Source organism: Chlamydotis macqueenii, chromosome 17 (genome assembly GCF_036417535.1).
Source record: "Chlamydotis macqueenii isolate bChlMac1 chromosome 17, bChlMac1.mat, whole genome shotgun sequence".
In the NCBI taxonomy this organism is placed as follows: Eukaryota; Metazoa; Chordata; class Aves; order Otidiformes; family Otididae; genus Chlamydotis; species Chlamydotis macqueenii.
The window spans coordinates 7,208,954-7,230,548 of NC_141572.1; the positions used below are offsets into that span (position 1 = coordinate 7,208,954).

Consider the following 21,595-nt stretch of genomic DNA (forward strand, 5'->3'; position numbering starts at 1 on the left):
CCCCGCCGTGCAGCCCCGGCACTCGCCGCTGGATTCCAGCGCGACGCATCCATGAAGGAGCTGGGGAAGTTGCGTGCTTCTCTCCTACGGAAGACACCATTTTCTCCTCATTCCCCACCTACAGAGCCCCGATACCGGCCCAGCATCGCTACAGGCGGCTCCTGAGAAAGGACAGGATGAAGATTGTCCTTGCCTACGGGTGCAGGCCCTGCAGGTGAGATGATGCCCCACCCACCTCACAGTTAGAAATAAGCTGGAACAAGTTTACAAGCTCCCAGCAAGAGGGAGAGTTGGTAACGCACTCGGCTGCGGGGGTTTCCCGCATTGGCTAGTGACCCTACCTGGAAGTGACACAGCTGGGACCACGTCCACACGCAAGAGAAGTTCTTGCCAAGCATACACAAGTGAAGAAAAGCAGCCTAGGCCCTTCCTCTCAAACATGTATCCAGTGACTACTGAAGAATTACCAGGATCTCTGAGCTTGATACCTACGGATGTCAGACAAGCCCTTTCAGCTGGCACCTTCTCCATTCATGTTCACAGTGGTCCTTCTTTGTATACCATCTCACCTAGAGGGCTGCATACCATAATATAATCCTGGTTGTGGGATTTTTCTTTTCTTCCCTTTCATCCTTCCTTCTTGATTTCAGGAGCTACGAAGCTGAAAATCCAGCAAAAAAGTTACAACCTGAATTTGCTGTAGCTTGGCAAGACCTGCCCAGGGTTTGCTGAGGTATAAACTCTCACTGCTGTCCGACTTCTGACCCTCCTGTTGTTCACCTTTCACAAGGCCCTTGAGGGTGCAGTTTGAGCAGAGATGAGTTTCTGTCTTAGAGGAATTCTTCCCTTGTCTTTTGGGGATCACCAATAAAACCCATGTTGGGGGCATTAGCAGCGCAGAACAAGCCTAGACTAGAGTTTCATCACAATCTAATCTTATCCCTGGCAAACGATACCACAGGTTTCTGCAGTGTCATCTCTTGCAAATAGGTATGTCTCTATAGAAATATGTACAGGATTTGGTTGCTTCCTACTGCACTGTGTTCTTAAACACATATAATATCTAAGTGCAGGGTCAGGTGCTTCTTTCACTGAAGCAGTAGTAAAATTCTCAGTCAGCTCAGCAGAAGCAGCTCAGAACCTGCAATTTTCCAGCATTTTGATTTTTTTAGTAGTATTCTTATTGCAAGTCTGTCACAGCATTACCTTTTCTTGAAAAATACCAATTTGATTTAAGACCATGTATTGAACTAATGCTGAAGTGGAGCTTTTTAGACGTCTCTGCAGCATTCAATATATTATAGCAACACCTACTGGTCTTGATATGGTTAAGAATCTGTTAGATCGCTGTTTCCATTATAAACTCCAAGTTCACAAGCTGGCCACAAGAATCCAGTCTGGATTCTGAACATGAGTGTGTAGTTTGTACCAAGGGTTGTAGAACACCTTTGATTATCTCAGAGAGTTTATCAAGTTTTGATGGGTTTTTGGTTTTTTTTCCATATCACTGAGTTTTAAATGGGCTCTTTCAAAGACATTTTTTCATCCATGATTGACTCAGGTCAACTCCAGTTATTTCCTTTTGCTAAGTAAATGTTCTTAAATGGTCAGTTTAAAATAGTCTACAGTGTGTACAGAAGAACATAAGAATACGCTTATATGGCTGAAATCTTACCTACTGCTATTCAAATAATAGCTAGCTCTTATAGATGACTGTTCATTCAGAGATCTCAAAGCAAGTTATGAAAGATATACTATTAGAGCTGACTGAAGAATGACAGTAGTGTTTTTGGAACAATTTCAAGGTCAGAAAATGTATTTTCTTTTTGCATTGGAACAAAACTAAAAAGCTTTCAAATATTTTTACACAAACAGCATTGAGCTGAAGCCACTGTTTCCTGCCCAAAAGGGTCAGGTTCCAATTTTTCTTCCCTCAGAAATGGAATAATACCTTATAACACCAAAAGAAAACTAGATCATAATAAATATATGCAACATCTGGATTTCAGTGAAAATGCTTTTGTTGAAACCACACCAATCAGCTCTGATTGCTGACCCAGCTTACAAATGGAGAACATGGGAAGACATTGGTAACTTGTTCCAAATCAACGGGAACAAGCCAGAGGCAATACCGGGATCCCATTCCAACCCACAAATCCAGTTTCTCTCTCTCACTATTACTCTCTCTTACTGATTTTTACTCCTGCTCATCTCCATAGGGCTCATGTTTTCACTCATATCATCCAAGATGGATCAGGAAGCTGCGAGAAAGAAGCACCAAGACACTGTGTATTCAAATGACAGTCTATATGTGCTCATGCTCATTACATCTCTCTCATCACAGTACTTAGCCAGAATAAGCACCTGGATGAAAGAGAGCTGGCTGAAGATGAAGCTGGTGTTAAGTAGCTAGAGGTAAAGACATTAAAAAACGAGTCAGCTCTCAAAAATAGTCATCTGTCAGAGGCATCCCCCCTACTCTAGTAAAGATGGTTTATTGCCTTGGGGCACTCCTGGGCTGCTACTGGTCTGTCAAATACCTAAGGCTGCTATAACAGTAACAGCATAAAACACCAAACCTTGCTATTGTCTGTAGCTGTCCTTGAAACTGTGCTTGGACTTGTACAATGTTGATCTTGGAGCGCAGAACACTCCATCTTGGCACAAAGATGTTGATATAGAGGAAAACTTCAGTTGCCTCTGCATTTACAATCCTGTTCTGCACAGCTACGGAGGTCAGAGACAGTAAATTTCATTTCAAACAACACTGAACTAAAAGATTTTGAAAAGAACTTTTAGTAAAGCACCAGTCTTAGAACCATCATCAAAGCAAGAGACTGCAAGTCAATGCAACCTCAGTTCATTTAGAGCTACTAACCTCAACCAATACAAAAGAACTAGATTTTTTTTTTTTTACCAGCTAGTGAAAACTGTAGATTGTGCGGCAACTGAATATGACCAAGATACCCAACATCATCTGGATATTTTCCAAGTTTAAGTTTTCCTCAAAAGCAATCACAAAAAAAAGTTATTAACAAAGTTCACGTCAGACCTGCAAAGTACCTTCTGTATAGCAGAACCCTTGGAATCACCATGCCTTCTGTCGCACAGTCCCAGGTATGGTGGGTACATACTCAGATAATCAATATGCATTTCTATTTCTTATGAGATGTTTTCTGTTGAATTTCACTTCAACATCCCTAGACAGAGACGAAGGAATTGACTTGCTGATGAAACAAAATAAGTACAATTTTACTGTTGGGGAGAGGTGAGAAGAGAAGAGGGTGATTGAAAAGTTGCTTGAAAGTTTTTTGAAGCTGAAAAAAAACAACCTGAAATCAAGTTAATAACCATAAAATAATTCCCAACCACTTTTCCAAAAGGACACAAGATTGATTTACCACATCTAAAGAAACATACCTTTCTGATCATTCTGCTGCATGATATGAGACATTTGCAAGAATGAATAATGTGTAGAAGGGAAGACTTTGATGTTTAAAGTATTTGAACACTAGCTTTAAAAAAAAAAAATCACAGGCAAAATATTATGCCAGTGATGGTCTACAATTGTAGATTCCAGCTGTAGTTACTCATACACGCTACCATCACCCACCATTTTCCTAATGAAACCTCAACTCCATTTACTAGCCTAGTACTTAGAGTTTTAATATAGCCTACTCCCTTTCTGCTTTAACTAGTGCTTATTTAGAAGAAAATAGCAACAAAAACAGACATAAAAGTCTAAGATCTCTGTTAAATTATGCAGATACACAGAACTGAGGCCCTCATCCTGTTACAAAGAGGTATTGCAGCCCATCAAATAATACTTGTGCAGCTCCCTTCTTCCCATAGGTCCAGCAGACTCTAAGAGATTTGAGCAAACATGACGTTTGCATTAAGTTGCATGAAGTTTTTTGCAAAAGCAGCTAGCAATTAAAGAGAGAAATAAATAAGGACGCCTCAGCTGTCTCATACTTTAGATGTTTCCAACCAGCCTCTTATCTTTCCTGCTGCAGCTTCAGAAAAGATGGCAAGCCGGTATTATAGTGGCACAAGAAGGCCTGTAGCCAAATAATTCTTCTTGCAACAAGGCGTTGATAGGTCCCCAAGGCTTCAAACTGCCACTCTGCTCATGCTGATGTTGAGACTTTGGAGCACGTTCACAATTGACCAAATGCCTGTTATTGCTAGAATAGAAGTGATGTAGCCAGATAAGGCAGAGAGAGGAATCCCCAACCTAGTATCCATCTCACTGCATTAAAAACGCTTGAAGCCAAAAGTCGTGAGGGATTTCCGTGCAGTGATTATATGCTGGGAATATTTAGAGCTGGTTCAGAAAGTAAAGGTGTATGGTGATTGGATAGCCCTGAATACAATCAATGTCTACTTTACTTAGAGCAGAACAACACCACAATGTGCTGTGCTTTGGTTTCAGCCAAGATGAATGTGTTTACTTAAGTAAGATGACCTCTTTCCTATACTTATTACAGACACGATGACATAAGCATTTATTAGTGGGGTCACAATTACAGTGTGCAAAGACTCTCATTCATAACCAGCAGAGCTGCTCAAAGCAGTAGGCACAACTCAGAGACTAAGTATTCACAAGATCAGCCTGGAGGTGCTGAATTTTAACTTCATCTTGAGGACGGTTCTAAGCCAAATGAGACGCCTTAAAACCTGAACACATACTTCAGACGTTATATAGATAAATATATCCTTTTAATTTTGGCAGTATTAGTCACTTAATAAGGTTACATAAAAGATTCCTACATGGAATTTTTGGATGCTTCCTTCTAAAACTGCAGCAATTCCCACTTGCACATGGGAGAGTTCTTCAAATGTACAGACTGCACTGTGCTCTAGCACCTGTTACTGCGACACAAAGATGCACTGCCCATATATTCCTCATATTGTATTAAAACTACAGGTTGGCTCTGCAGAGAGGATTTATAATACACAACACAACTGCAGGCAAATCTGCTGCTTTCATGCTTGTAATATTTTGCTGATGACCACACTGTAGTAAATAGCATACAGATAAAACCCAACAATTATCCAAACACACATTAAAAAAACCAATAAACCTGTCATTGTAAAAACAGAATATAAATAACTGCCAAGACTAAAATATTCAACCCACATGCTTACATTTTACAAAGCTCTAATTTATAAACATTACAGCTCTCACCAATTTTAATAAGAATGAGTCAAGTTCCTACCTTTTTAAAATCCAACTGCTTAGTCCTCTAGCCACTTTCTATTACTATCGCCTACTGTAATTTCAGAATAGGCGCTTGTTTGATCATGGTGAATGGTGATAATCCTCTCTTAGCAAAGATTATTTGCATGGTCTTAGATTTACTCCATGCAATAACAGAAAAAAATACTTGAGGATCTCATCTCCTAGAAATGGCAGAGAGGCTCAGTCCATCTGTGCCTGGAAAAGGGAAGGTGGTTGGAACCCTCCTGATGGCTGCTGCATGGGGACCCTAGGTTGCAGACTGATGTTTTTGACAACCATCATAACTTACTGTAAGGAATTTCAGAGGTACTGTGATAAGACAGAGATAGAATCACACACTGGAAATAAATCTAGGAAGTTTTCAAGGATAGCTTCTATATTTATGAGAGTTCTAGTAAAAAAAAATAAATGCGCAAGAGAGATCTAAATGTAATTTAATATCCAGCTATTACAGATACAGAAATTACCTCATTATACTCCTTGAAATCCATCTTTACTTGTTCCTGTTGCCAGAAAACTTACAAAAGCCTAAACAATGGCTAGGCTGTTTGCATGCTGAGGCTTCTGCTTTTCATGCTGACCAATATTGTCTTCTGGTTCCCTCTGCTCCTTCTTCTGCTGCAGTCACTGTCTCTGCTCTCATACTCTGTCTAGCCAGAGACTGCTTTTTGATAGCACTGTTTAAAAAAAAAAAGAATGGTTTGTGAATGGCTTTCCTTATCCCAGGAACAAATAAATCTTCGGCTCTATCTGCTACTTGATATCTATGAACTATGACTAAGTTCTTCCTTGGAACCCATTTGTTTCTTTTCCACCTTTACTACTTAACAGCCAGCCTCATGGCAACAGAATTTGCAGTCAGTTAGTTTATCAGTATTTAATCAAACATTATCTTAGGCAGAAAATATTGTCCAGATCAAGTTTTATATTAAGGTATGTTTTTAATATAGCTGTGCTTTCAGGTAGAATTCTGTTTACCGACACAACTAGCAGAAAGAACTGAGCTTTCTCAGATAGGTGTTGAACTTAACAGTTCTCCACAGGCACTAAAATAGCCAGTAGACCCCAACAGAGGAGCTCAGACAGCCGGAAGGATATTGCTCCCTGTCTGATCCAGCTGAAAGCCTATGAAGAAGCTGAACATTGTCACTGGCTTAGAATAGTTAAAACTATTTTACTACTGGAATTGCACTGAACTGAGTAGAGTACATTAATCTTTGGCCATCATGGCCACAGTCCCAATTCTGCTGTGATGCTTGTGGACTTCTGCAGGTATTTGCTCAGGCTGATCCACTTGTAGGAAAAGAGCCTCATACAATATTCATTACTTACTTGTCTCTGTCTTGATGCACATTATTAAGAGATGCATAGCCCTCCAGCAAAATCTTCACAACAGAATTAAGAAACACAGCCAGTCATCATGTCAAAGTCATAAGAGATTAAATATTCTAAGTGCAGCAGCACCAGGGTAAATTAGTATTGTTACCTTCTGACCCCAGAGCTGCACCCAACGCTGGCTTTAAACAATAAAAATAATGAGATTTCTAGATTCCATTTATTTTGAAACAACAACTGGCAGCTTGAAAGAAGAAAACATGTTTTGGCAAATAAAGTCGACATTGACATTTTTAGCCAAGACTAGCTATACGGTGGCTTGTCACTGGGCAAATCTGAAGAATCACTGCCGCCTCTGATGTATGACGTTTTTCACAGGGACAGTGCATGTGTGAGCAATAAAGAATATTTAGGAGTTTGTATCTGCCTTTAACAGAGATGTTCAGAATATTTAAGTAGAAACCAAACAATTTCTAGCATTAAAGTCTTTAGTGTATCTTTTAAAAATATCATCTTAAAAAAAAAAAAAAAGATAAAAGTCGATGTATGGAAAATTCCATCCTAAAAACTATACCAGTGAGAAGCCTTAACAGATGGAAGTAGGATGACAAAACCAAACTCATCTAGTTGAGTTGAATTCCCAAATATTTCCAATAAAGGACAAAGTCTCATTTAACAGTTTTGGAGGCTTTTTTTTTTTTTAAAATGCACTTGAAAATGAGCCAGTCAGTAGGAAAAGAACATTTAAGACTATATTGGACTATGCAAATGCTTAAAGAACTGTTATGCTGTATCCTGTTCCAGACAAATTCTCTAGTTTTCAATTTCTTCATCTGAAAATTGGGGACAGCTTGCCATATGGGAAGTGGCAGAATTTGCTTTTATTAATCTTCATCTCAATTGATGTAGAGGCCATATGCAGCTTAAAATAAATAAAAGTCTGAAACAAGAAAAACATGGAATACCAACAGACCTGCTACAAGGCACCAAGAGAGGAACACATTGAGGGGAGCTGCAGGTAGTCAGGAACACGTAGGTATGACACGCACAGATATTCACAACCCTTTCAGCTGTAGATCTTGGGAAGATATTCTCTATTATTCATTAATTCTAAGGTGAGCAGATAGATTAAGCATTTTTCCCTCTTAATTAATCTTGCTCTGGGCTACAAAATTGAAGAGCTTCATTTATTTATATATTTACCTATTTTGAGGGAAAAGTATTTCTACAGTCAAACTGCAGTGTCAAGGCCTCCGGGTCAAGCTCACCAGCATTTCGGACCGTGCATGCCTTTAGCCACTGCATCACGATACATGCTTTCAGATACAGAACACTTACTGCTTTTGATGCTAGATACAGGGAGATATTTTATGTTAGTGGTTTGATTTTACCAAGTACAGACATTAATACCAGCCATAAAGGACAGATCATATTCCACCTATATAAAGGAAACATGAAACAGAAAGGATCAGGTCTGTAGGTTTTTAATGCTATTTATTATTATATATAATATTCAACATGTGTCCAATTGTATCCGCTCACAAAAATTTCCTGACGTTAAATCCTTTAATGTCTATTGAGCTGCTTCTGATTTACATAAACCAAAGATCAGCAACAAGCAGTGAAAAGGCTGTCGAGTGCTGAGCAAAGCTTTTGTTGGTGCCGGTTATTCCCTTCCATCCCTCAGGCACACAGGCCCCTGGGAGGACACGCCTTGGCAGAGAGCAGCATGGACCTCCATCGGCTTCAAATCCAGGGGTTTCAACCGCTATTTAACAGAGCTAGCACTGCACTGAGCAAGCACTGCTGCTTGTTAGCATGCTCTGTTGAATACAATTAGTACCGTACCTTGCCAGAGTAAACACTAAAGGATATCTCAGGTGATAGACTGAGGTTATTCAACTTTTGACAAAAGGTTTGGGGAATTCTCTTGAAACAGTAATTGTCTGTCACATGCAATACTGCAGCTTCCTGAACACAGGAAAGAGGAAACCATGAAATGAATTGGTTTAGAGCAAGAGGAAACTGGAGGTGGGCAGGTTACTACAGAGGAGTCTAATGGACTTGCCAATAGAGTCTAGGGTAGATTGGACAGAAAATAAAAAATAAAAGGAAGTTAATAAAAATCTCAAATTCATCTATTGTGTCTGTAGCTAAAATAACTGAAGCTGGTTTCCTCCTAGGTTTTAAGAATGTTTGTGGTCATTACGTGGATAGGGAACTTCTGCAGTATTGCAAAGGGCCTCAGAGGACTTGCCATGGGATACCTTCCCATGTGAGCCAAAAAAAAGACAGGATGGCACAGGAAGAATAATGTATTTCTAGAGTGACAACATTCACTACACTATAAAAACAGACCCACAAGTAATACATCATCTTAAAGCTCCAGGGCCCAATACAGGCATAATGCCATTGTTACCTGGCTAACAGGAGGTAAACAAAGTTAATTGCCTGGGCAGGCAAACGTTCTGCAGGTTTGGTTTGAGGAAATAATATTCAGAAAGCCTTCAGCATGGGCATACCTTTTGCAGAGGTACCATTTCAAACACATGGGTGCACAAGTCAGGAGGAACAGAGGGTTAAAAAAAGGCTTAAAGTAAAAACTTGAAATCTGGTAGTAGAGCCAGAATTAATATTCACAGAACAGGTCCTACCACTGGCTTTAACTGATCACAGACACAACTACTGATTACCATGAAATCCATTCTGTTGATGAATCCTTCACTCTGTATCTTACAAGCCCCTTTTCCCGCGTGGCACTTGCCTACACTTTCTGTTCTCAAGGCTAGAATGGAGCATTTATCTATGACAGGACCCTGATCTTCACCGGGACAGTGAGACGCTTCCATCTGACACAGAATACATAGGCAAGACAAATAATAACGGGCAGCAGTGATAAGAATAGCGCATCTTTATAATATCCACTCTGGGTATGACATAAATTAATACATCAGATTACTCTTAAAATAGCCTACTCTAAAATTAGATAAGTGAATACTGCCATATAACACTATCATACTAATGTAATTGGAAGAGCTGGATACACAGACCAGAGTTATTGCTGAGAAAAATCCTCTGCCTTGAAAATGTAAATTTCATCTAATTGCCACTAATTGTGCATAGCATCAGTGTAAATTCAAACATGAAAACCGAACAAGCAGTACTGAGTCTGACCTCTGTCAGGAAAAATCTCCATTTTAAGGAAAGCCTCTATCAGAATCAGTGAACATAGGCTCTTTTACACCCACCTAGCTTTCTAAAGCATGCTGCAGACAACTGCAAGGACAACACTAAGATAAACACACCCCAAATTCATCTCAAAGTGCCATTTCTGTGGCACACACACCAGTTCTAAGCCACATCTTCCATCACTTTGTTCCTCAATTGCACAATTGTCTGAACTTGCAGCACAGAGAGCAACCAGAAGAAAAATTGTTCTTCAAATGCAGCTGACAAGAGAGCACCTGTGCAAAGCGTGCTCACATGAGGGTTTTCTGGGCTCATGTGAGTAACTGAACCATGGACTTCCAGGGATTATGGCAGGATAAAACTAGTTAACCTGGAGCAGTAACAAACACATTTCTGTGGGCACAGCCGCACTGTTGTGTAACTAGCTGTCAATTTGGAAATACTTGGTCTCCTGGCCAACAGACTAAGCAACATCCAGGGCTTATATATATTTTACATATATATATAAAATACATAGCCTCTGGCTGTGGAAGATGAAAGTCAGATTCTACAGATATGATCCACAATAGTTTCACATATTTGTAAGCTTAGCAAAGACAAGCAGGCACAGTAGACAAAAAAAACCCCCAAACAAACAAAAACAAAACAACAAAAACCAAAAACCCCACAAAAACCACTGGATGACATTTGACTTGTGACATTGCCTGTGGACTCAGAAAGAAGATTTGGGTGATTGGTTTTTTCCCCCCATAATTATATCTTCAGTGATTTTTACTACAATAAATCATTTCATTTACTCACTTATCACAGGCAATTTGTTTGATAGAGGTAGTCTTGATTGACTCCCAGCACTCACACAATAAAAAAAGCAAACCCTGAAAAACCTGTAGAGAGTCTTAGCTACAACTGTAAATCCTCACCGCTTTGTAAGTTTTGGAACATCATCTTCAGGTCAGAAGAGAAGGCAGATGATGGTAATATGCCATCTGCTGCTACCAATGTATCCTAACCCACTGGAGAACCGTGCACCATCAAAACAACGCCTGGGGTGCAGCACAACATCGGCATTAAATCCCAGCCTGAGATCTGGCAGTGATATTGAATAACATCAGAAGGCAGGGCTTCACCTCGGGAAATATCCTTACCAAAGTAAGTATTGAAGTCCCATAGCTGTAGGATAAAGCCTGAAGAAGTTGCAGCAAGTAACACCTGGTAAGAGTGAACCTTTATCCACTTTTTGTCCTCTGAAATCTCTCTTTCCAAGTTGTGGTACATGGTAGAAAATCTGAAACTGGCTTTAAATGGCAAGAGAAGTAGCTGAATGCATTTCTATCCACTCATCTAAATCAGAGTAAAACTTAAAATAGATAATCCAGCTTTACAAAAATTCTTATTCAAATGGGAATTTGGGGGTTTTGGGGTGCAAAGAGGGAAAACAAGATTCCTTTGTTTTAAGGAATTAAAATCTGTATCTGATAGTAACAAGACACTAAACACTGCCATGATGGACACAATTTGGTATGTTAGAGGAAAAATACTTATTCTGTTGGGAATATATTGTCACAAGCCAGCTGCTTATACTGGATTAGAAAAGGGAATTAGAAAATGCACAACCCAATTAAAAAGTAATGTTTTGTTTGTTTCTTGAAGTTCTTCTGCTCTTTCAAACTAATTTATTCTCTCTTTCATTTTTAGTTAATATAATATTAATATTGGTATTCACAAATAAATCCCAAGGTTCATGTCTTTTTAAAATGCCTCTAGCATTTGTTTTCACACCATGGCCTGATCCTACAGCTGTAAATGGAGCTACGCCAGTTTCCAACAGCTCAGGATATGGCCCCAAACATTCCTCTGCTGACTTCAGCGGGAGAAAAACAATCTCTGAACACACCACGTTTTCCATATCCTCACAAAAAAAAAAAAAAAAAAGAAAAGGTGCCCCAGCCTTTCAAGCAAGGACACCCAAATTAATCTGTATCACTTTCACATAGGCTTATAGAAGAGTTGAAAGAAGGGTCGTGCTGGAGGCGAGACAAAATAGGAATCTTTCTCTTGCTAGGTGTTCCTCTGATAGCAGGTTGGAAATGGAATTGGAAAATAACAGAAATACCAGTACATTAACTCTAAAACCACCTAGAATGATCCATTAAAATACCCATTAAAATAACAAAGACAGTAACAAGTGATATTTTAAAGCAGCACTGAAATTCCAGAGAACAAACAGTAGAGCTGGCTGTGAATACCTGCAGAGACTTTAAAAAATACCTAAGATTTGCCAGATTTGAGGGCACATCCTCATTTTACCCCAAAGTGAATAATAGAGCAAAATCAAATTACACAACTTTAGACAGACCTGTGGACCTTTGAATTCTCTATTGCTCTTAGAAATAAGAAGGGTTTTAAAGACGCAAAGTCTCAACTCTTCCTTGTTGAAGAGAAGGAAAAAAAATAGAGTTATTTATTAGATTCCTTTAAAACCTTTGAAAAATTTTCAGACAAAAAGCTTGTGGCACTCCATTTGTTCTTGCTTTCATGAAGCAACTTATATGGTTAGAAAAGAAATACAAACTTTCTGTACTGAATTGAAAGAAAAGATTAAAATCGGAAAAGAAGAAACAGGAAAAAAGAAAGCTCTCCAAGACTATGATATTGCACTTCTAGTAAATTCCCTTTTGAAATTTGAATTTCAGATTGCAGAATTCCCTCCATCTTTCAAGTGATTCTTGTTTTATGCCTGAAGTCAGGAAAGTCAATTGAAACTCAATTCTTTTCTTCCTTGATTTATAGCAGCTACGGATTAAGTACCTGATTTGGGACAGATTCAATTGTTTCCTCATAGAAAACAAACTAGGAATTTTTCTTAAGGTTTGCACCTTGAATAATGCTTTTCTGTGTTTCATCATATTACACCACTGTATTTTATTAGAAAGCATTAGTCAAGCCTTGTTTCCTGGAAATTCACCAGTGATGCATTCATATGTTGTCAGAACATGGCAATGACTCAACAGCACTCTGTGCTCAAGACACGTGGGGACAAGGGCCTTGGCTAACCTGGGAGACTACTTCATTCATTGAAAAACAGACTGTAGACACCCAAAAAAAAATAGACCAAAAGCATTTATTGCAACTGTTAGTAAGACTTTTTCCAAATAAAGTTTTAAAGTGTTTTTTTGTTTGTTTGTTTCAAAATTTTCACACCTTTCCACTCTTTTTGGAAAGAAAAGTTTTACATTTCTAAATAACACCCTGATATGAAGTAGACTTCATTCTAGCGTTAAAGAACTTACAATTTTTTTTTTTTTTCATTTTAGTGAAAAAGCTTAAAGAATTCATTTTAGATCTGGATATTTCTCTTCACCAGTGTTTTGACTTAGTCAAACAAACAAAATTCAGTTATTTGTGTACCTCCAATCTCCCTACTAAAATCTTCCCTTTTTATAGCTTATAGCAGACAGCATACTTCAAAATAACCCACTCTGATTTGGAGCTTCAAGAAAAAGATGCTTAGTTCGTATAAATCAATGTATCTTCAGCAAGGAACATGAAGCTGTGTGCTTTCATGGCAGGCTAGGAACCAACACATTTTTACTATCTCATTTTGGAGATAACTTTTTTTTTTTTGCTTGCAAATATATATGTTTCATTAATCAAAAATATTTAGTTTAAAAAAGTAATTACAGAAAATATTAAGGTAGTATTTCTCTAAAAAATATTCACCAAAATGCACAAAGTATTAGAAGGTAGGCACATCACACTATACAAAAATAGGAAGCCTTGACAAAAGAGTAACGCTTTGAAAAGATAAAGGGAAGATCAATATGTTCCATCCTTATAGACTCTCATCTTGTATTCTCCGGCAGTCTCAAGTCAAAGCCTACTTTCGTCTGTAGTCTAACAAAGGGTATCAGTGTTACGAAATGTACAGTAGTTCCTTCTTTATGCTCCCTCATAACTTGTCATTTATAATCAGTCTGAAATTCAAAACAGCTTTTTCTCTACCTGCCTGGTCCCCTTTGCAAAAGAGCTCACAACTAGCCGCAGTACAGTCCCTTGTTCCCCTGCACCAAAAAGGTTGTTGCCTTTGGTTGGTTGCTCCCCGCCAAGCTGTCTACAGCTAGCAATGGCCAGAGCAGAAAGCTGGGTGGAGAATAAATCTGCTTAGCTGATGTACCAAGTATTGCCATAACTCACTGGATGATAAACTTAAAGCCACGTTACACATTGAAAATAAAAATACACCTCAAATATACCCAGAACCACAGATGAGGATGTGGCATTCACCAAAACTACTAACATCAGGCAATATTAGATGTGGCACATCTGCACCAAGGGCACTCTGTGTTGCAGTAAGGACTTGAAAACTGAGGCATCCAAACACAGAGGTCGAGCCCAGAGATTCAGCTAAGCAGCCTACTTTGCATCGCTCCTGAAATTATGGAAGGGAAATGTAAAACACTGCTCCTCAGGGGAAGTAGAAACCACAGCTGCATAGCAATTTAAGAACAAAGCTTGTTACCTGTCTCAGAAATACCTAGACATGACAGCAGTTACTTGTATATAAAGAGACACTATTTCCTTCCCTTTTCACCCAATTATCTGTATTTAAGATGTGTCTGTTTACAAGAAGTCATGCTAGATGGAAATGGAAGTATGAAATTACACTCACTTTTTCCAGAAAAAAACCAGCTTCCTTGGAAACACAAAGTCCCTGTGATGTTCCCTGGTGTCTCAGCCAAGAGAGCTTCACAAAGTCCTTCCAGGACGGGGAGCGGGCCGTGGTCACTTGAGGCACCAGTCTGGGTGCATTTCTCCAAGTGCATGGCAAGGCAACTTGCTGGAGCACCAGTGTGAGCTGTTGCTCACTGGCTCCACAGACAATTCATTCAAAAAAAAAAAAAAACAAAAACAAAAAAAAAAAAACCAAAAAACAAACACTGCACAAAATAAAAAGGTGAGTATTAAGCAGGTGCAAATGACTCGCGTGAATACAAACTCTGTCCAACAAAACAGCTAAATATACAGAAGCCCAGAATAGGGGACAGTGAAATGTCTTTTCAACCAAAAAAAATAAAATAAAATAAAAAAGTTGAAGAGGTACTTCAGCACTTCTAGAGACTTTTATACAGAATAGATAAAGCAATTTTGAACTTAACTTCAACATTCAATGCTTATCAAAGATTTTTCCTTGATCGTGTTTGGAGAAGGTGGAGAGTAAGGAGGATGTAAAATTCTCATAGCTCTTGTTTCATTTCTGAACCCCCAAACCCCTCACTGCAAAACCTGGGATTGCCAGGAATCAGAAAATCCTTTTCCATATTGGCTCCAATTACAAAATCCTTGCACTCTCCATTCATACAGAAGCCCTTGAAAGTATGAGGCAGGCTTTTCTAATCTGAAAAATCAGTCAAGACCTCCTCTTGCTTGCTGCCCCTCAGTCCCACCTAGGGAAAGCAGCGTGCCTGCTCCATGGGGAGAGCAGACATCCAGCCTGGGGCAGCCCGAGGAGACTTGTACTGTTTCTTTAGCAGAGGCTGTAAATCAGACACTTGTTTTATCCTGACATAATTGCATTCATTATGTGTGTTATGGCAGATAAAGAAGTAGCCGGGAGGACAACAGAGTAAATGATGCCCATAACCAGCCTTCAACTTGCAAACGCAGAAAGCATCTTTGGAAACTCAAAACTCCACTAGATTAAAGCCTGAGTTCTTGATAAGGAAGCAGATGAATACTTGGAAGAAATGCTAAGAAGACAAAATCCTTTTGCCGCAGACAATGAACTGCTACGAGGACTGAAACCCATTTCTTATCTTCCATTGAGTTTTTTGTCTGGATGCTATTAGCACAGCATTCCTCTGATCATTTGTAAATGTCATTTATAAATCCCTGCACAATTGTTCTCTGCAGAGTAGCTTACAGAGTCCAGCTTTCCTTCTTTCAGATTGCAGACCATGCTCTGTGGTTAATAAGGATGTTGCATATTGTGTTTTTTCAGTTTCTGCTTCAGCAACTCTGACCCGTGCTGCACTACAATGAACCAGACCCCGTACCAATTCCAGTAAACTGCTGAAGGTGTGATATGTGAAATGCAGAGGATCACACTCTCAGTTTGAAAACTTGCACTCATTTTCTCATACAGCTTTCTTCAAGCCACCATGGATTCTGGCTAGATCAGCAAAGTGGGCTGAGAAGCGGCTGCACGAACTTCCCATGTCTGCAAGCATCCCATGCACAGAGGGATTTCTGGCCCTGCTCAGAGCTGTCTCGACATAGCTGCACTGCTGGGTTGAACCTGGGCTCACACCCACCAGTGTAACTCAGCAATTTGCAGTATTTTTGTTGCTTTTTTTTTTTTTTGGCCAAGAATAGCACAAAAAAAAAAACAAACCAGCTGTTTATATAGACCAACTGTCATTTACGTTCAGTCTCCTCTCAGAGGCAGTGAGGCAGACAGAAAGGGAAGTTTTATTTTGATCCTATGCTAAGAATTATGTTTATTGACTCAAATCCTACCTGCAGACAGGTCTGAGATTCATTTCATGCCAGCAGTGTTCAGTAAAGGAGGATTGGACATGGCTCCTCCTCATTCCCACCTAAACAAAAAAAAAAAGCAAATGCTACCCCACCACAGTATCTGAACAGCAGACAAATGAGGTAAGGGAGACAGCAGACATGGTAATTAAAGCTCGCGTGATGGCACGCCATAGAGAGAACTCTGTTCTGACCTTAATTGCTGCATGCAAGTAATCTAGAAATCCAGAGTACACATTAAACACTAGATGAGTTCTTCACCAGCCATTTATATGAGGTCGATACATGCTTGTTGAAATCTAAAATTCCAGGTGTCAGATAAACATGCTATCACGTGAACTCTGGACCAAAAGATCATGTTGTATGTTTACTTCTGCTTCGAGCTGTAAGGTGCACTTTTTTCCAAGGCATTTTAGTGCCAATGGCCAATTCTGAAAAGCTGCTAGCTGTTTACTAATTTTGAAGGAGGAAATGGAACTCTGTTGAATTAATTAATTTCCTTCATTTCATGCAATGCTGCTTCTTCATAGCTTGTGATCAAAGAAAGGATGTCTTAAATAATGTCAAATATGGTTTAGGTTTTACAGTGTGCTATCTGCTAGTTTGGTTTTCACTTCTCTAACGAATCTTTTGTTTCGCAATCACATCACACAAGGACTGTGATAAACACCACAGAGGAACAAAAGAGAAAGGACACCAAGCCTAACGTAGAAATGAAACAAAAGCAAGTTGCTACCTTATTATTGCCAGTCCTGAGCTGAAATAACAGAAAATCTCCTAAAAAAAAAAAAAAAACCACATACAACCTCCTCAAAACACAACAATGAACAAGCACCTTCAGTATTGGGACCAGTACTACTTTTTCCAGATGAATTCAAAGTTACTTGGGGAAATAGGCAATTCTCAAATGCTACATACACCATCCATGTCCTGCACTCAGTATGTGACACCTGGATTTATTTCTGTACTGCAGTAAGTGGAGGTCCCAGGCGGGTGAGTGGTTGCTCTTCCAGCACGCCCCAATAGCGTGGAGCTGGTGCAACCTCAGAGTCACCAAGACTACACTCACCACGCAGCCAGTTCCAGGCCAGTGCAGAGAATTACATCATGTTTGCCAAAATATTAATGCGTGTTATGCTCCAGTGTTAACTAAAAACATTTCTTAATCTATTGCCTAATCCAAACAAACAAATTAGTATAATTGGAGAGCTGTGTTTATGAATACAAAGCATAAAGAGAGGCAACGCACTCTTGTTGTCATTCCTATCAGGCAGCAACGTTCAGTTGGTTCTGCTCCTTGCAGTCTGAGCATACCAGTATAATTGATGGCAACATTTATCATAACAGCAGTGCAAAAGCATCAATTGCTTGATGAATTTATTTATTCCTGCCCAGAAGTGAAGCTTTGACTGGACCACTTTATAAACATCAAACTGCGGTAGACCTGGTCTGTTTTACCTAATTAAAAAAAAAAAAAAAAAAAAAAAAATCAAACACTCAATACATTCATTATCAACATCTGCAGTACTACCTGCTGCATAGTTTAGTCCTTTCTCTAGTAGGTTTTTTTCTTACAACCCACAATATTCCTGGAGATAGAGAGCTATAAAGTAAGTATCAATAGGTAAGTAACATTCCTATTTTGTGAACTATTTGTCTTCAATAGAGACAATATAGGGCCATGTTCTCTTCACCCTGGTACTCTGCAGTCATTTGCATCTGTGCAAAACTCTGCTATTTCTCCTGGGTGGATTCTGTACTTTTTTTTGCACGGATGGAAGGAAATCCAATGAGAAATAGGTGCAATAGCTCTACGTTTTGGTGGTTCTCTAGATTCACACTCTAGCTCTAAAGAGGTCTTGAAAATCATTGCTTGAGATGGATATGGTCTGTGACACTTGGTCTGCATGCTAATAACATACGGTTGTTTTTCAAATAATAGTAACTAAAGGAAAATAAATAATTTCTGGGCAGCAGGGTCAGGACATGAAAGTTCCAAACATCCCATTACTATTTAGAGCAGTCTTTATCCAGTCTACATCAGAGCCAGCAGTATCATCGCAGGATGACTCACAGAGTGAGAAACCGCAAATGCCATTATGGGCTTCAGCAGGGTTCCCAAGCGGGCCCAGAGTTGTGACTCATGATGGTCTTACATACAATGTCACTCCTAGTCAGATACTCGCAGACACAGCCTAAGGCTGAAGATACATTGAGTCTGCAACACTTCCCATCCCTGTCCCCTAGAAAAACCCTCTAAATCCTGATGCATTCAGTTACTCATGTTACACACCCCATGGAAAACTGGATGACAGCAGCAAGACCTCCTTGTGGCCATTTCTTGTGCCTGCCAAGGGGTGAATGGGGAAATGGACAGTTCTTGTGCATGAGACTCCTGTTCTCTGGGCAGTTGGTGGAATATATTAACATTGCCTTTAGATAGTAAAAATTTTTAAAATACAGGCTTCTCCGCAGAAGCATGCAAATAGTATTTCCTACTACCTGGAGAGATACTTTATAGACATTTTATGGTGGGCTTGGCAGCTGAACTAACACCTTTGACTGGGCTTTCATTTAAGGGCTTTGGTGGTGCCACTTGTTCAATATTTCAACTGTGAGCTCCCTGAACACACGAGGGCACTTGCTTTCTTTGCACCAGTGACCAGGTGAGCAACTCGGGGCAGATTTTTTTTGTTGTTGTTGCTTTTTCAAATAATAGCTTTTGTGCTCAAAGATCTCACCTTTCACAGCACAAGTCACAGCACCAGGACAAGGAATTTCAAACTTGTCTTGCAAGAAATAAGACTTAAAGGCACACTGTGGGTCATCCCAATGAGAACAAGGCGGTGGTGAAGCCATCCTCCAGAGCCCACACAAATTAGCAAGCTTACACACAACACATAGGGCAGAGACCAACGTACTACACTACAAGCAGTGTAGTAACAGTGACTGGATGAGGCTCCAAGCAGAAATAAGTGGGATTTCAGAAGCATGCACTGGCCTCAAGAGCACAAAAGCCACCTAATTTCTTTGCTACTTACATTCCTTAATGACTCAGGAGCACTAGAAAATTCCCGCTCAAACTTTTCAAATTCTCTTCCTAATTATGCAGCATCTACCAACATCCAAGGCATGTTGTTATGGAAAGCTGGTACAAACACCCATGCTCCCAGTAACAGCCTGGGAGGGTGAACGTGAACAAGCACGCTGCCTCCTGAGCGCCTGCAGGATCAGGCTCGTTATAATCTAAAGATTATTTTTATGAGTAAGCCTTGCGTAGCCTTTATGTTTTACGCAGGACTTCAAACTCATGGTCAGTGTCACACAAAGAACAATAAGATAATCACAGTAATAAAACACTAATCTATCGTATTAACCTGTGCCTGGAAAACTGCAGCAGAGCTGGCTTCCAATAAAACTGAAGGGAGCCCTCAGAAAAGGGCAGATGAAACAGATTTCCAGCGTGGGGAAATAACGTACCAAATCCTGCTGCATCCAGTTACTAATGTTACACATACCCCATGGAAAATTGGATGACAGCAGCAAGAAGTGTTTGTAGCACAGTTTCTACCCTGCTAGTCTGCTGAGCACACGGATTACGTGAGTCCCTGGCAGCCCAGCCAGGGAGAGGGATGGCGATTAACGTAAAAGAAAAGCCTGCATAAGTAGGGGTAAGCAGTTTTCACCGTCCTCATTGCTGCTCAATGAAAGGCACAGCTGCACCTTTCTCTGAGCTATCAAAGATTATTTCAAAAGCATGAAGAATAGCTTTCACAGCAAGATACATCCCCATCCTCTCTCTTACTCTGTTCTACATAGCACCGGGACATGGTAGGGACATGGTACCCTCCCTTTAGCACAAGCCTCTTAGTCAAAATGTTGCTCTCCAAAAGAAATGCCTGCTTACAGATAGCCTGTCACTACTTGGACCTTAGTCAAGCCCTTCAGACTGCGGCTGTGCTCCCTTTGCTGGAGAGGTGAAGAGGAGACAGCCTTCCTACAGCTGTAGTTGGGACTTACGAGAGAATTTGAAGTCTCAGCAAATGCCTTGGTAGATGAGTCAAGGAGGGCCCCATTAGCCCCTGCTAACAGATGTCAGACAAAGCTCGGCTCTGCTGGGAGTTGTCTGACTAAACAAGTGCTTTGAATGGAGGAACTGAGCACAGGATGAGAAGACCGCAGAATAGGCTTCAGTGGTTCCCATTTTAGCATGAATCTCTTCGGTTTCTTCAAAAACTCTGGGAACAAAGGCAAAAGGAAGCCTCTAGTGACTTTTAAAATTCAATATCTTTCAACTGAAAGGAACGACTTTCTATGAATTATTTTGCTTTTAGTATAAGGCAAGCTTAGCTCCTTCAAAAAAGAAAAAAAAAGAAAAAAAATGAAATCACAGCAGCATATAGCAGCTGAGGACTTTGCTCCCCCACACTAACAGCAACTTTACTATCTTTGCTTCTCTTCCTTTTTGCATCACAGTTCAATGACAGAAAGAAAAGGTGATGGCCTTTCTATGTGGTCACTGCTCTTTTCACTGAATATGTTTGGAAAGACTTTCTCTGGAGTTACACCTTCACGGAAGTCTGAGCAGCTCTTCAAGCCCTAAAGGAGGCTGTTGTCCAAGGGAGGCTTAGGGGTCTGGAAGCTGAGATGTGCAGATGGCCATCTGGCTGGTCATGCACAACACAAAGGCTACGGAGCCAGATGGCTGATGTTAGGAAGAGCGGGAGAGATCAGCTTGACTGAACTCACTGGTAACATTTACAGTCATTTCGGGACAAAGGCACCATCGTGAGTGCTGCTCTGAGCTGTTCTATCATATGTGCATACCCTTGCTCAGAAAATACAATCATAACCCACCAGGATTTGCAAATAGTCCTCAATACCATCAAAATAAATCCTTCTTTACTATCCAAATACCCTTTTTGGAGATCCTTTGTTGCAGCTTTAATAATAATAATAATTAAATAACTATTATTTATAACTATTAATATAATTTATATATTATTTCACTATTCCAGAAGCATGCTGCAAAAGTCTAGCTAATTAACAGGAATTCCCCTGCAAACTATTAAGTCCAGAAATACCTCTCAGGTATGCTCTAGGCCCCAGCTAGATTACTCATGAGCGACACTGGGATGTACAGCTCAGACCAACATCAGGACCACACGACCAGAGAGGTAGGAACAAGCCACGGAGCTGCCAGTCACACCTCCTTGGCGTGGGTGTGGTGAGCAAGACTTCCCCCCCTGCAGGGATGGAGCTTCCCTGGAAAAGCACAACAGTATCAGCCAC

General features: G+C 40.0%; 1 long non-coding RNA gene across 1 annotated transcript; it reads left to right on the plus strand.

Moving 5' to 3' along the window:
• The first annotated feature begins 106 nt into the window (after positions 1-106).
• LOC147598585 (uncharacterized) lies at positions 107-21,217 on the plus strand. The gene is made up of 2 exons (XR_015260391.1): positions 107-214; positions 20,780-21,217. It is a non-coding gene; the product is annotated as an uncharacterized LOC147598585 (long non-coding RNA).
• The last annotated feature ends 378 nt before the right edge of the window (positions 21,218-21,595 follow it).